Consider the following 17,560-nt stretch of genomic DNA (forward strand, 5'->3'; position numbering starts at 1 on the left):
TAGTCCAAGGCCCATCAAACAACATGCGGGTGCTGACACCAAACAGCATGCGGTTCCACCCCCTTAAAGCAGGCCCCGCCGGTAACATGGGGGTCAATGGAAAATCAGGGGGCACGGGTAAAAAAGGTGTCTGTTTTGACTACAACAATAGAGCCTGCAGTAGAGCACCAGGTACATGTAGGTTCAAGCATTTCTGTGGTTACTGTGGTAACTCGTCCCACCCGAGTCTAGGTGTTTCAAAAAATCCAGAGAGAAAGGGGTCAAGTAGCAGGAATGAGGAGGCACATCTAGAAAAGGCTAGCTCTCCGGTTAACGTCAGCGCCATGATCCCCTGGTTAGAGATGTACAATTGCCCAGATGCTGCCAGGACGATCAGGGAAGGGTTTGTTAAAGATTTCAGGATTCCAGCGCAGGGCTACAATGGGGTGACAGACTGCTGGAACCAGCTATCAGTTAGGTCCAATGAAGGCATAGCAGCAGCAAAAATTCTGAAAGAAGTAAATCTGGGTAGAGTCGCAAGCCCTTTTGAGGACATCCCAATGGAGGATTTTGTATGCTCACATCTGGGGATGGTTCCAAAGAAGGTACGAGGCAAATTCAGACTAATCCACAATCTTTCAGCGCCAAGGGGCAGTTCTGTGAACTATGCTATTTCATACACACTGTGTAGTATGAAATATGCATCTTTTGACCAGGCAGTAGACATGCTCAGGTCTTTAGGTCAAGGATCTTTACTTACAAAATCTGACATTGAGTCCGCTTTCAGACTGCTGCTTGTTCACCCTTTAGATTTCCACCTGCTGGGTTTCCAATTCCAGGGAAAGTACTACGTGGACAAAATTCTGCCAATGGGTTGCTCGATATCCTGTGCCTACTTTGAACAATTCAGATTTTTTCTGGAGTGGGCTTTCAGGAGGGACAAGGGCCACCAGTGGGTGCTACACTACCTCGATGATTTTCTTTTCTTGGGCACCCAGGCTCAGGGGAATGGGGGGCGGCATTAACAAAGTTCTGTGCCCTCATGCAAGAGTTCGGTGTGCCATTGGCATTTGTTATGAAGACACCATCAAAGATTTAAGAACATTAAAATTGATTAGAAGGAGTACTTAAATAATAGAGGTCCAAACAATATACCTCCTAGGCTCCTATGTTTTTGGTTGATCTCGTTTTAAAGGAATACCCCTTATAATTTCTGAAGCATCCCCTTGTTGAAAAATATGGGCTATGATATACAAAGGTTCAAAATATATGTTAGTTTGTCAATGTAAATATTGTGTACATATTTCTGTAGTTTGTATTGTATATATATGTTGTGTATATATATATATGTATTTGTTGTGTATATATACATGTGTTGAAAAAGAAAAGAAAAAAAACGTTTTCGTTCCATGAAGAATAGAGTGAAGCTAATTAAAAATAACATAGACTTATCATTGGTTTGACTCTTGGTTGCAGATGAATATAAAACACAGACTTTTTGATGTGATTGATTCAGGACAGAAAGGGATAATTCATGTTTCTCTTTCATTTAATAAATTGATTATTATTTCCTAGGCATCACTTGCTTTATTGTATATGTACTTTACCCAGATGCCGGAGGGTTACTTGGGTTCCCCCTGTATAATGAGGTTGAGATTGGCACCCGGGAAGACAGTGGGTCCAAGCACAACGATTGAATTCCTAGTGATTGAGCTGGATTCTGTTCAGGGGGTGTCTAGGTTACCAACTGAAAAGGTTAAGGATTTCAGGGTAGCTTTACAGCGCTGCCTGGAGGTTATATTGCATCAGTTGCTGCAGGTAGCAGGAATTTAGCGATTCGCATAATCCCAATGGCACGCCCATTTTCCCGCACCATTGCGAAGGCCATGTCAGGCCTCAGAGAGAAATATCATCACACCAGGCTATCCGGCGAGGTCAGACAGGATATGCTCATTTGGAAAGCATTCCTGCGCGATTTCAATGGTAGAGTGGTGTGGCCTAGCTCGCCCAGGTCCAGACCGGAATTGTGCCTGATGACGGACGCGGCAGGAAGCGAAGGTTTCGGGGCCATTATGGGGTGCGAGTGGGTGGCACAGCAGCGGCCGGGTTGGTGGAGGGACTCTGGGCTCACAGGTAACATAAGTTTCCTTGAGCTCTTCCCAATCCTGGTGGTGCTGTTCGTATTGGCTGAGTGGTTAAAGGACCAGTCTGTAATATTCTGGTCAGACAACATGGCGGTAGTGGAATGCATTAACAGCCAAACTGCTAAGTGCAGTATGATACTGCGCTTGTTGAAAGAGATCGTTTTACAATGTATGAAACTGAATGTCCTTTATACAGCCAAACACGAGCCAGGTATATTGAATAATGCAGCTGATGCAGTGTCTCGTTTTAAAATGCAGGCTTTCAGGTCACACATCCCAGATGCAGCAGTACACCCAACACCTTTACCAGAACAGCTTTGGCAGCTTGGTGCCCCAAATTATCGGACCTCGTGGCAGCTAGCCTAGCGCCCAAAACGAGGAGTGCTTACGAAAGAGCGTTTGGGTCTTTTTGTTTTTACTTGAGGGAGAATTGGGAACAGAAGTGGCACTACCCTGAGTCAGTGGTGGTGTATCTTGCTTTCATGAGCGAGCAGTGTTGTGTTCATATCTAGGACCCTAAATCTATATTCCCGATTTATGCCCTTGTGAGGTTATAATCAATAATATCCTGATAAAGGCATAAGAATCAGATCCATATTCAGTAATAGCCCATGCAGTCCAAAGCACAGCACAGCTATTCCCATCGACTCCTAGAAAGCACAACGCATTCTTTAAACAAACCAATCCTCCAGCAGCCCGGGAAACCCCCCCTGCTTTTGTTTTGATTTGAACAGGAGCTCCTGAAGTCCAGAAAGAACTGTTAGTTCTTAGTGACGTCTTATGTCCAACCTTACGTCAAACCCGGCACCTTCCAGGTATAAAATACCAACAGTTGCCTTAAGCAAAGACACAGTGGTTTGGAGCAGAGCGGCTATCTACTTGCCCGAGAGCCCAGCTTATGCGAGTGCCCACGGAAGCCGCCCCTCCTGTTTGACGCACTGAGAGAGACGCTGTCTTTTTCTCCAGCCGAGAAAATCCAGCTCCGGTGTTTCCAGCCTATCCTTGCGGGTTGCTGGAATATCGAGTCCTGAGGAAAGAGATACCAGACCTCCCATATTCTATTACCAAGTTACAGAGCTGACTAAACCCTTAAGAGAATTCTTGATTCAGATTCTTGGCAAAATAATCTTAACTAACTTAACTTAAACTGCTACTTACTCATCCCTTCCCATGTATTAGGCTTAGGTCAGGTACACAGGGGTAGGCTTAGTTAGAAGCACCAGTTGAGTAAGTTAGTCAATGTATTTATGTATGTATATATTTTATCCATTTTAAAGTATCATATGGCTAAGAAACCATATCAATGCTTTTACAGTATTATTTCATAATACTACTTTTACTGTATGCACTTTACTTTACTTTAAGTATTGCAATTGTGGCAATTCACTTCTCTTGCATGAGAAACAAGACTGCTCAATAAATAACACCTTTTTGTTGAAAACACCCGTCTCTCTATTTCTCTGCACTCTGGTGAAACTAAGTATGCACTGCTGACTGAGTGAAATAGCTGTCTATTGTTTTCACACAACTCTAGAGATATACTCTTATTCTGAGGGAGCAAAGTTGTCATGTTTATGCGGTTGTCGGAACCTGAATCCCTTCTTGTCTGAGCCAGGGGGGCTTGTCCCTCCCTATTCATTCAAGAACGTTTCCAGTGACCTCTGAGCTAGCTGGCGCAAACCTAAATTAAGTTTAACATAGTCAGTAGAGACCTAGATGACCTCAGTCCTATGTCTACACTGCTGTTTATGTTATTCCAATGCGCAGAGCCTATTGGGAAAATAGGAACTACACTACATTGCGCTTAACGTTTGGTAAGGCGATAATCTAACGCAAGACACTAGAGTAACTCAGTCGTGCTTTTTCACACAGAACCCTTTCCCCGTAAAAACTCCAATAGACGTCTGGAGTGGGTGAAAGGTTAATATCCGCCGGAACTTAGTAGGATGAGAATCCTATGTATTAGTTTTTGGTTTGATCAACGTTGAAGGATACAGTGTTCCAAAATATTGTGCACCTAATCTTTGTTTCCTTGAAACTCGATCTGCAACAGAAAACTTTCAGTCAGTTAGATGGCAGAAAGTGACGAAGAAAGGGAGCGAGCAAGAATAGCAGCTCGACTCTTAGAGGAAGACGCAAGTCTCCATGAAACCGACCCAGATGCAATAATCATTCCGGTCAATGTAAGAAGAACTATAATTTTAAAACTTATAGAAAATGGACTGATAGCACGACGTGGTGCAGTCATATTCGTGATAGAGGCACATGAATATCGGCAGACAGAGGCATTCTATTCATGGATATATTTTCCAGCAGCACACGCTACGACAAAAGACTTCCACTATTACAAAAGAGAGGAACCTCCGGATGAATACACTCCTTTCGAGGAGATTGAAATCCCACTAAAATATCAAGAGCACCTGCTCTGGTTTAAAGGTGCCCTAAAACATAATGATCACATCACCAGGCTCGGTCCACTAGGTAGACCAGGAGCAACGTGGCCGGTTCTAGCCAGCTACACACCACATCCAGACATTGATAAAATGTCAGTTCCTGAACTTTTAGCTCAGCTAAAACTCTTAATTAAAATACATAGACAATTAGTCCAATATGTCATGCGGACCTCAATAGTCCATCCTACAATTAATATTCCACAGCAGACCCCTCACCAGGGGAGCATAAACAAAATCACACCACAGAACATTCAATCATGTCTTGGTAAGGTACCCATAAAACGGGAACAAATTCCATTCTGGTTAGCACAAAAAATTACTCAAATAGAGGCAGTATTTCCAGATACTACTCCTACTAAGAAACACAGAATTCTGACTATCTGCCTCCTGATGGGGATCGCACCACATGTGGAGGACTCTGACACTTGGGGCACAGTCTTTACTTCCATCTACACAAAAACACATGGTGTCCCGTCTATGGCGGTAATACCAGATGTACTTAGACAGATTCAAAATGAATACGGTCCAGAACCTGCTTTAACTCTGGGTATGAAATTACTGAAAGACTTCAAGCTGGTCTCGGCTATATTATTAGCCAACATAAAAGGTGAAGCAGCATCTGTGGTGATCCGCCAGAAATTGAAGGAAACAGATATAGCAGAACAACCATTTGAACTCGCCAGAATCATAGAAAAATCCTATGAAGAGCTAGGAAGAGATAGTTTGGGTGGGAAACCGGTAAAACCCCAACTAACTGAAAATCCTGAAAAAACATTTATTATAAATAATTTAAATACTCCAAAAAAGAGTTGGGATGGTAATAAACAATCCACTCCCAGGGAAAAACGATTCCAGTCCAGAGGAAGGTCTCCTCAACGGAGAGAAAAATCTCCAGACAGAGGAAACAAGTCTCCCCAAAGGGAGCCCTCTGAGAAAAGATACAACCTTAGAAATAGGGATAATTTGAAAAAACCTAATAGATATCAAGATATTGATACACGTCCCTCTCGATCTTTTCAGACTTCCTCACAGAAATCGGAAAGAAGAGGACGGTCAGAACACAGAGAAGAGCACGTCTGCTCCCCTTCAATCGGTCCACTGCGGAGTGCCGCAAGGTTCTTCCCTGTCTCCTTTATTGTTTAATTTGAACATTTCCCCCTCTTATTTTTGCACTTCAGCAGATGAACGTCACCATTTACAACTATGCTGACGATCTCCAGTTAGTTTTTAATTTATACTCCTCCCCTGAGTCCATTCACAACTTTCATTCTACTATGTTGTTCTTCAGGGACTGGATGAGCTTTAATCATCTGAAGCTTAACCCCGACAAAACCGAGCTGGTGTTGACGGGAGGCTCCTCCACTCCCTGGTCCTCTTTCTTTTGGCCTTCTTCCCATGGTCCCCCTCCCACCCCTTCTTTTTTGGTTAAAATCTTATGGATTATATTTAATGCGCACCTTTCACCTTACTCTCAGATTAGTTCAGTTGTTTCTTCGTGCTTTCTCACTCTTCGCACTATCAGTAAGGTGTCCCGCTTTTTTTCTTTTTGTGCCCTCAAACTCATTCTGTCTGCGATGGTGATCTCCTGCTTGGACTATGGCAACGCCTTATATAATGGTGTCCCAGCCTATCATCTTCGGAGACTCCAACTAGTGCAGAATCAGGCAGCCCGACTTGTTTATAATCTGTCCAAGTCCCATCATGTTACCCTGCTGCTCAAAGCTCTGCACTGGTTGCCTATCCGGGAGCGTGCCTTGTTTACGATGGGTTGTATCACCTTCCAGGCTAGGGCAGGGACAGCCCCTCACTTTATCTCTTCTGAGATCAAGGCATACTGTCCTAGCAGAGAGTTGCGTTCCTCTTCACAATCTCTTTTGGTTGTCCCTCGCTTCAAGAAGAAGAGGTCAGGTGGCGCAAAATTCTCTACGCTTGCGCCTACCTTTTGGAATGCCCTTCCTCCCTCCCTTAGATTCTCCACCCATTACTCAGAATTCTCAAATCCTTGAAAACATTTTTGTTTACTCAAGCTTTCCCACGTTAGTCTGCCGGGTCTTCCCTCCCCCTGGGTTTTGTGTCCTAGCGCCAAGAAACCGTGCGGTGTATGTGCGCTTTATAAATATTTTAATTTCAATTTCAATTTCAAGTCCAAAGACAAGGAACCTGCTCATCAAAGTAAAAAATTACAATATCCCAAAAAGAAGGTAGCAAGTATTAAGATTAAACATGCCGAGAATTCTGAGGACGCAGCTGAAAAACGGAGAGTGGGCACAGACAATGCTAGACAGCGCAGCAGAAGTGAGCATAGCTCGCAAGATCCTGATGAATCTTCTGGAGACAGTGGACACGAATGAGTACATTCAAGTGGAAACTGCAGACACACGAGTTAGTGTGCCCCATAAACTATATGAAATAACATTACGTATAGAGGGAGATAAAACTAGAAAATTAAAAGGTCTCTTTTGAGACAAACTCTCAAAAGGCTAAGACATTCTGTTAGCTGAGAAAGACTGGCCACCAGAGTTTGTCAGGGAATGCCGTCATGGCGAAGAAATTATTATGCCTGCCTTCTCCAATCACATCCCGATTCATAAAAAATACATATTAAAAAGAAAATGGGCAGTAGCCCAAGCTCCTGCTTTGTACAAAAATCATGTAGGATGGGATGAGGACTCACCTCACCACAAGATCCAGTTAAAAAATCAGCCCACTGCACAAAGGCAGTATCCAGTTAAGCAAGAAGCTAAAAAACAAGTCAGGGAGATCTTAGATCAAATTGAATACCAAGGGGTGATCGCAACATGCACCTCTCAAATGAACAATCCTTTGTTTCCTGTCTCCAAGCCAGACGATTCATATCATCTAGTTTTGGACTACAGACACCTTAACTCCTGTTGTAAAACATTTGCAGTACAAAACTCACATAGTGCAGCACTAATGAATAACATTGTGCGCAAAAAATATAAAACGACATTAGACATCTCTAAGGAATTCTTCTGTCAAAACATTGCACCTGAAAGCAGGCATTTGACCGCTTTCTCAATATTTGGATTGCAAAAACAATTTTGCCGACTCCCACAGGGATTCAAGAATAGCCCAGGATTATTCTCAACAAGGGTAACAGAGTTACTACAAATATATGATGATGAAGCATTATCATATTTCGATGACATCTATCTCACAGATGATGACCTGGAGACTCACTTAAAAAGGGTGAACACCATAATACTTGGATTCGCTTCAGAGGGTTACAAATTCAACTTTAAAAAATCACGAATTGCCCATCTAACTGTCCTATTTTTAGGATATGAATTATCAAGTGAAAGCAAAAGCCTGGCAGACAATTTCTTAGAGAAATGTGCTGTACTCCAAGCACCAAAAACGCTGAAGGATTTACAATCACTACTAGGTTTCCTGAATTTTGGAAGAACATACATTCTAAATTATGCTCAGAGGGTTAAACCTCTCTATGAATTAATAAGACCAGATTTCAAACAAACCAATTGGACTCAGAAACAGACAGAGATTTTGAGATCATTGCAAATAGACATGATAGCTAAAACAAAATTACAAACTTGCAAAAATACACGCAATCTTGTAATCCGAGTCATCCCAGGAAAATACGGATTCACATACCTGACCTCTAATGAGGGAGAAACGGTACCTATAGCTTACAAATCACATTTGAACACTGAAGCTGAAATGAAATTCAGCTCCACAGAAAAAATTCTGACAGCGGTTAGAACTTCTGTAGCTAAAGAAAGAGCCCTTGCCCAAGGCAGGAGAATATCTGTTTTTTCAGCAGAATCAGCCCTTGAGGCATTAACAAGTCCACGTAATATGATTAAAGTGGCCTTAGATCCAAAATGGATAGAATGGGAAAATTATTTTGCTACAGAAGACGTGAAATACTATTTTGACCCAAAAGTGAAAAAACTAGATGATCTAGTATATGAACGCGAATATCCTCTGCCAGCTGAAATTCTGCCTCTAGAAAAAAAAACCTGCGTAATCTATATTGACAGATTCGCACAACACTATGATGTAGAAAATAAATCCTATGATGCAGCGTGCGTGATTGTCAAAGGTTGCTGGAGCTCTGGTAAATTCGAACCAATGATTATCAAAACTGAATCACTCAGGAAATGTTCAGCTCAGCGAGCTGAAATAAGAACTTTAAAGATGGCGCTTGAAAATGCCGATCGCGAATTCCCCACACTAATAGTGTGCGATTCGTATTTCTGCGTCAAATCCTATAACAGTGACATGCAGACATGGATCAAAAACGGTTACAAAGATGACACAGGTGCTATAATGAGGCATAAAAGGGTTTGGGAACAGGTAGTTCTTTTACAGAAAGAAATACGAAGGACTCACGTGATACACGTGTTGAGTCATCAACGTGATGGCTTTCGCGTTGCAGGGAATTCATTGGCTAACACAGCCACAGCGGAAGCGGTTCAACTGGCTTCCGTAGCCACTGAAAAGCGTTCAGAAAAACACATAAATAGGGAAACCATGCTGGCGGTAAAAGCCTCATTAAAAGGTGATTATGCAGCATTACCTCTCAACTATCCACTCAGTAATACATACATAATTGATGCAAACTCCGTTCCGTTTGCTCAAATCCCTGGAGTGGGGGATAGGGTAATTCCAAACACGAACCAGAGAATCTTCTTACTACAAGAAGCACATATGGGGTTGGGTCTGAGACACCAAGAGATCCTGAAATCTCTGATGGAACTACAATCGGAGTACTGGTGGCCGGGAAGGAGCGTAGATATCTACTATTTTGCCAAAAATTGCAAGGACTGCAACAGAGATCGCAGTTGTGAACCGGACCAGCCTGTAGCCCATATACCACTATTAGATAGCTTCAGGCTATCTATAGCGCAGAAATCCAGTTGGAGAAATGCATCCCCATAATAGTTAAGACTGAGTTCACTTAAAAATGTAGACCCCAGCGCTCGGCTGATGCCAGAACTGTTATAAAAGATTTGCAAGTCTTTATCGGCACATACACAATTGGCATGCTACATTCTGATCAGGGTCCTGAGTTTAGCTCTCGAGCTTACAAAGAGGCCATGAACAGTATGGGCATCGCATTGCGGTACTCTTCTCCCTTCCATCCTGAGGGAAATGCGGCTGTGGAAAGAAAAAACCGGGACATAAAGCAATCTATAACGGCGAGGGTATTAGGTTCGGGTGATGGGTGGGTCAAACATTTAACAAGTGTCCAACGTAGTCTTAACAATCTGCCAAGAAACTCTCTAAAAGGTCTCACTCCATACGAACTATTGTTCGGAACTAGAATGTATATTCAGGACCTTGATAGTCACACTTCAGTGGTAGAAGAAAAAACCTTTGACATCAAAGATCGTTTGGCTGTTTTACAGGATTTAAATGAAACAAGAAAATACCTGAGTAACATAAAGTTGAAACAACAGTCGACAGCCACTGAAGAAAAACCAACTGTCCCAGCAAGACCTGTCTGGATTCCAAAGATTGGGATCTGGTCAATGAAAAGATCGCGGTAAATAAGGAATTTGGGCCTTTTTATAGAAAAGCAGTACCTGTCTTAGCTATCAACGGAACAAGATCAGTTGTACTACCGCCACTTGCTAATAAAAAGGAGAACCGAGTTGTATCCATCGCCCTGGTAAAACAACAATCATGTGGCCGATAATAAGTAGTAGGCCCAGTGGACTCCCAAGAAATAGCAGAATACCAAAATTTGCAACTATCCAAGAGGTTCAAACTGAGAGACTAATCACATTTGATAAACCTACAGTGCATAAAAAAGGACTATGCAACAAAGCCATGGAACTTGTGCCTCTTGAAACACAAATATCACCAGTTCATCAAGAAACACCTGTCTACAACTATGTAGCCTCTAACTATGCAAATGAAACAAATAAAAATGCAAAAGCAAATGAAAATCCGGAAGCAATTCCAACAATTGACAGAACTGCATCAGGCTATCAATTTCGACAATTTCTCTGAAGATCCAAGCGAGCATGAAGAAATGCCTCCAACAAAAAGTTTTAAAAACAAAGTAATTGAACTTTTTCACCAACTAAAAGAAACATATCTAATTTCACCAAGGATTGAATTTTGGATTGTGTTAGGTGTACTTTTCCTCCTGCTTTGCTCATCATGGTTCTATGTTTGGGAAAATTAATTGAGGGGAAATATAGTACAATGGACACAGCAAGTCAGAACATCAACTTGGTCCTAAAGCCACACACATCCTCTCACATCGAGAAAAGATAACTGTCATCAGTGAACATCACAGCCATTCCAATACCCGGTGGGGTAGCATGGGACAGAACTGATTATGACATTTTTTGGCCCGGTCAAGCTCTTGAAGTATCCTCACCAGCTCAAGATTTCATTAAGTGACTTTGTGACACCAAGTACCTTTTCTGATGACTGGGACTTTGAAAACATTAATAATATGATGTCAGATTTAGTAATGTCAGCCAAATTTACAGAACATGAATACTTACAGGGTTCATCCAATTATGAAGAGCTATACTGCTACAACCATTATGGTGATCACTATTTGCATAAAACTGCTCAGCCTAGAAATGTTTTATCTTTTAAACAGTGGGAACACTGTCCAACTCCACCAAAAGGCAGTTCGAAAACATTTTTTGAAAAATTCCAATACTTCTCAGGGTTTAATAACAGTGATCCAGGAACGTTTTATTTTAAAATGTTGAATAGAACAGGAATGAAAACAATGTTGACAAATACTAAATTGATTTATTCAGAAAAATGTTATGACAAAAGGTCTACATTAGGTTTAGAATTTTGGAAAAACACCATTGAAACAAAAACAATCTGGGGTTCCAAAGATTGGCAAGTACAAGGCCTAGAAGCACTATTTAGGGCCTGCATGATCCCAGAACAAACGATATTCTTGAATGACACAATTCAACAAACTACTTGTCTTGGCCTAGATAAGATAAAAGACTTGAATATACCGTCTATTCCGAAACCCATACCTGATAGTGACAGCACTACTGATGTGGAGATAGACATATCTAATATTTTACACCAAAACAGAACACATACTGATTGGAAAAAGTGGTTGATCTGGCCAACAGACACGAATAATTGTCAAGATAGATTCCTGAACAAAACACAGGGGTTCAAAATGACCAGACAAGACCCTAGATATTCCCAGAGACAACATCCAGGGATAGTTACAACATACAGTGTAGGGAAACTATGCCTTGAGTGGCTACAGAAATCCACACTGGCTGAAATTAAGCAACACTTGACTTTACTTAAAGACGGTGCTAACTTACGTGATTTCATAATGGGACCACGCAAACAGCATCAAAAAGGTTTCATAGCGGTCGGTATATACGCTGCATACAACGAAGCATGGAAAGTAATGCAAATTGAAACAGCAGAAAAAATACGAGAAATTGATCGTATAAATTTGGAAAAATCACTTGTGGACAATGGGTTAACGACTTTGTCTTCCTGAATATATTCACTGGACAGCATTGTGTCATCTGTTTTTGATATAATAGAGCAGGACTTACTAATGTTGCAACTTGGTCAGTCCCAATTACGTTCTATTGTACAGCTTGGCTGGACGTTGCAAAATCTGCGTTCTGGCTACGTACCATGGCGTTTAATCAACACAACGTCATTATTCTGTATCTTTAACCTTACTGATAAACAAATCAGTTTGGCACAAAAAGGAGCAGACTATACGATTCTGAGCATTGAAAAACTCAAGAGATTACCATTGACAATGTCAGAGAGACCTGTCATTGAATGGATAATACATGGAACGATTACAATTCCGATTACAACTTTCCAGTTTAAATACTGCCAAGAGTATATACCAGCAGGCCAGTATGAAAGGTTGGGTAAAGAATACATCAAATCAACCTGGGATTTACCTTATACACACAGATGTTATAGTGAAGGAAATAAGGAGGTATTTCTTAGTGGTAAAAATTGTAAAAATTCACAAAGCGGTACACTTCTGTGTCAAAGAATTAATTTGCATGGAGCCTGCGAAGGGTCTTCAAACAACCTTTCATGTCACCTGCATGTCATGCCTGCAAAACAGATAGAGCCATTTTTTAGACCACTTTCTAACAATAGTTACATTTTAATAAGTGACCACAGCTGTTGTGGCATGCTGCCAGGAAAAGCCTATCTGACAACTGTAACTTCCAGGGCCATTTGCTGTATGCAAGTATTGTATCCACACAGCAATCCAGATATGGGGGCTGCGTTATGGCCTCGGTTGAATATCTCTTCTATTCGAATTGATACTTTAAGCAGAATGAAGTCTATTCTTTTACAAACAACTGTGCCTTTAACGTCATCAAAAGAAACATATCATCTGCAAGTTGCAAGGACAGCAGCAGAGATACATACCCTTTTATCAACAAATTGCCCCGTACATTTCATAGAAGTGTTAAGCCAAATCTTAAACATGTCTGATACCAGTGGCATCGCACATGTATTTAAGACAATTTTTTCGCCACTGTTAGCACCCTTTCAAACAGTTCTGGGCATCTTCCCGAATTTTGTCCATTCTGTCTTCGGCGGGCTACCCTTAATCTTGGGACTCGTGGCAGGAGTTTTATTTTTGCTCCTTCTGCTCCGATATGGCAAGCCAATCCACAGACAAGACTCTAGGAACGATGGAAGAAACGATCCTAGCAATACGATACCGAGACCGTATCACTAAGGTCCTCAGATTGGCCCGGCTAAGAGATCTAAGTACAACCTGGTTTCTTTCATTCGGACCGATCTGGCAAGATTGCATCATACCTGTGCTTCGATGTCTGCTGTGCGGAGAAGAATGCGTGTTGGACGTCTGTCTTACACTACAATCAGCAGTACCAACAGAAATCGATACTTTGCTAGGTCCGGTAACAACTCATGCATCGTGTTGTCCCCAGCGGCTACCGATTCTGATGACGGCATTCGTTGAGACTTCACCACTACGAGCAGGTGGCGGTGAGTTACGAGAGGAAAGCAGCACTGAACAGGTACAGCCTTCTGTGAGCATTGCTAATCCAACCATCGATGATAGCACTCACACAGAGAACTGCGCAGTAGCAATATTTTCAAACTTAGCCGAACTTTCACCTGATGTGGTAGACTAATTTTTTGCAGGTCTGTCTGAAATAATGTTCTCTCCAACCAACGAGAATAACTCTTAATAAAAACAATGAGCACACAGCGTTCCCTGAACTCTGAATTCGGCCTTCAGTTTTTGATAAACAAAGCTAAAGAAAATATTTGGAACTTTTTCCCCTAAAAGCGAAATTATTTTTGCCCATTTTTCAAAATATTTACCTTTTATTTTGGCACATGGTACTCTGCTTAAAGTAGAACTATTCTTAGAGAACAGAGCTTCTATTTTGGGATACTAGAGACAATATTTTACCTCAGCCTCTAGCACATATACAGCAATTTGTATAAACATGTGATGAAATGGTCTCAACCTTCTTTTCTGTATTTAGAGCCATTTCATGTGTAATTTTCGCAATTCATTCAGCTGATATATATATGCATTCATCTGAATGATGACACTGCTTGAAAAGCGTACAGTACAAACACTCATTTTTCGTGTATTTACCTTATAACATTTCAAATGCGAAATATGTATTTTGGGGTGGGTCGGAAAACACGCATGCATCATTGAATGTTTACTATTGCTTAGTTTTTTAGTAATGATGGACATCAATCCGTGGATTGGGTGTCGTGTTCATATCTAGGACCCTAATTCTATATTCCTGATTTATTCCCTTGTGAGGTTATAATCAATAATATCCTGATAAAGGCATAAGAATCATATCCATATTCAGTAATTGCCCATGCAGTCCAAAGCACAGCACGGCTACTCCCATCGACTCCTAGAAAGCACAACGCGTTCTTTAAACAAACCAAGCCTCCAGCAGCCCGGGAAAACCCCCCTGCTTTTGTTTTGATTTGAAAAAGAACTCCTGAAGTCCAGAAAGAACTGTTAGTTCTTAGTGAAGTCTTATGTCCAACCTTACATCAAACCGGCACCTTCGAGGTATAAAATACCAACAGTTGCCTTAAGCAAAGACACGGTGGTTTGGAGCAGAGCGTCCATCTACTTGCCCGAGAGCCCAGCTGATGCGAGTGCCCACGGAAGCCGCCCCTCCTGTTTGACGCACTGAGAGAGATGCTGTCTTTTTCTCCAGCCGAGAAAATCCAGCTCCGGTGTTTCCAGCCTACCCTTGCGGGTTGCTGGAATATCGAGTCCTGAGGAAAGAGATACCAGACCTCCCACATTCTATTACTAAGGTACGGAGCTGACTAAACCCTTAAGAGAATTCTTGATACAGATTCTTGGCAAAATAATCTTAACTAACTTAACTTAAACTGCTACTTACTCATCCCTTCCCATGTATTAGGCTTAGGTCATGTACACAGGGGTAGGCTTAGTTAGAAGCACCAGTTGAGTACGTTAGTCAATGTATTTATGTATTTATATATTTTATCCATTTTATCCGGTAAGACTTTAAAAACAGCGAAAATGAGACCAGGTATCGGTATGATACAAAACGGATAGTTTGAGTAAAACTAGTACCCTGTTCATTATTTACAGATGTGAACGGCACAGAGAAACCTCAAGTGAAGGTTAGTGATAGTATATGTTAAGAAAGCGCACATAGGTTAAAAACGTATGCAATCTGGGAATGAGAGTTGACAATACGTGCCACTAAGCTGTGATCATCACTATTGTTTCACAACAGGGTTATAAGGTGTTAGACACAATTAAGATAAGACAGTGTATAAATTATTTTGTTTTAATTTAATACCGGTTTGCAAACCAACTTGATAATGTACCGACATATTGTTATATTTTTTCAGAACTAAGTCCCCTTAGGAAGGGCATTTTTGCTTGAAATGCATTGGGCATATGTACATAAAAAAATATGAGACCAACATATGAATGAAAAAGGTTAATGATGAAATAATTAACAAAGTAACGAAAAATAAAGAAGACAATAACATGAATAATATGTGAAGAAAATTATTTTACATTGTATGAAGAAGAATTTCGAGTGCCATGTGAATGTGAAGCTTGGGTTCAAGCAACGCGCGTCTGATTCAAAACACCTCCCATGCTCAGTGGGAGTATCGCATTAGGCACCAACCACACTGTTGAAAACAACAATAAATTAAGAAAAATTTGAAAGATTTACGGAGTGCGGAGCCACACCCACAGTGGTCCTTTCATTTATTCTAGCTGAGCAAGTGGTCTCTACGCACCGCAAACATGCAATTTGAAGATATCGTTCACACCACAGAACAACGAGCTGAAACGTTAGCTTTCAGTAAAGCTGACACAGACAGAATATATGCACTGATAGAGGACGCTGATGAAATATGTCAAGGTACAGGATCAAAAGAGGCAAACATAAAACAATTACTCTACATGTCAAAAAAGATCATCAACCAAAAATTACATGCGAGTACGCTGATAAAATACCACAAAACGCAACGGATTCCGCGTGGTCTAAGGATATCACTAAAATCAACATTATGTAAAAACAATGCCAGGTTCACTGAAAGATGGTTTGCAATCCTAAACAAATGTTCACTAGATTTAATCTTGTTGATAGTTGAAGAATTGGCTAAACTATTGGAGGATTTAACAAAAGAAATAAACTTGATGAAAGATGATCTCACTAAAATGACAACCAAAGAAGAATGGGACCAAATTCTCATAGATACTAACAAAAAAACGGAGGAGTACACTAGAGAAATTAACGATCGCAAACTAAGGAAATTTAAAAGAGACACCACAGATTATCGTTTGGGAGAAGTATACACATGGGCTGACATTTATGCTAAAAGGAGACAACAGAAACCAAATTATGACAGATCTTCGGATGAAACATCATCAGATGATGCACAACAAAGAAGGGCACCATTTGAGAACAGGAGACAACGAACAGCTCCACAAAGTCAACAAACAAACATTCCAGATAAATCAATACCCACAACATCAAATATAGAAACCGGAACAACTACAACAACATCGGCTCCTTTTTTAGAGAAGGCCACTGGACCCCAAACAGAACCAGGAGGGGCAAAAAAGCAAACACCAGTAGAAACCATAGCAAAAAATACAAGGAGTCAGAAACCCTAGTAATTAACATATCTAAATACACCATGACCTCAAACGAAATACAAGTGTTACAAAAAGGGTCGTCATATGTACCCACATACCATTCTAATTTACTGGAAACAAAAGTATGCCTGTACAAGTTCTTGAGATCACTAAGACTGCAGCATTTCTTCAGTAACATCATTGAAAAATCTATATCTACAGAACCAAAGGAAGACATAATGATGGGATTAAAAACAAAAAGCAAATTCATTGCTCCAGTGAGCCATAAGGTATTAGATGCTTTTGAAAAGGTCGTAATGAAAGAAATAGAAGAAATCTTCAAAAAACCAAAATCCAAACAAACAAACCTCACTGAGAGAGAGAGACAAACCTTACAAAAACTAGCAAACAATCGGGAAATAACAATCAGACAAGCTGATAAAGGGGGCACCCTAATTATCATGGATACAGAATACTATGAGAACCAGGTGGAAATTCATGTAAATGACCAGGATACACACATGAAAATGGAAATGGACCCCACGAAAGAATTTCTAAAAATATTGACAAAAATCATTGACAAAGCTCTGGAACAGGGAATAATCAATCAAAAAGACAAAGAATACTTGTTAAACATCAATCCTTCTATACCATATATCTACATGACACCCAAGATTCACAAACATGCTACAAAACCACCATTACGTCCAATAGTATCTACCATAGGGTCTATACATGAACCTATAGGGAAGTTTATAGATAAACATCTACAAAACATCGTTCAAAAATCTTCAACCTACATAAAAGACACCACCCATTTCTTAAACTTTCTGGAAGAGGAAAAGATTAAC

The sequence above is a fragment of the Lissotriton vulgaris genome, chromosome 3_1 (assembly GCF_964263255.1).
Source record: "Lissotriton vulgaris chromosome 3_1, aLisVul1.2, whole genome shotgun sequence".
NCBI classification, from domain to species: domain Eukaryota; kingdom Metazoa; phylum Chordata; class Amphibia; order Caudata; family Salamandridae; genus Lissotriton; species Lissotriton vulgaris.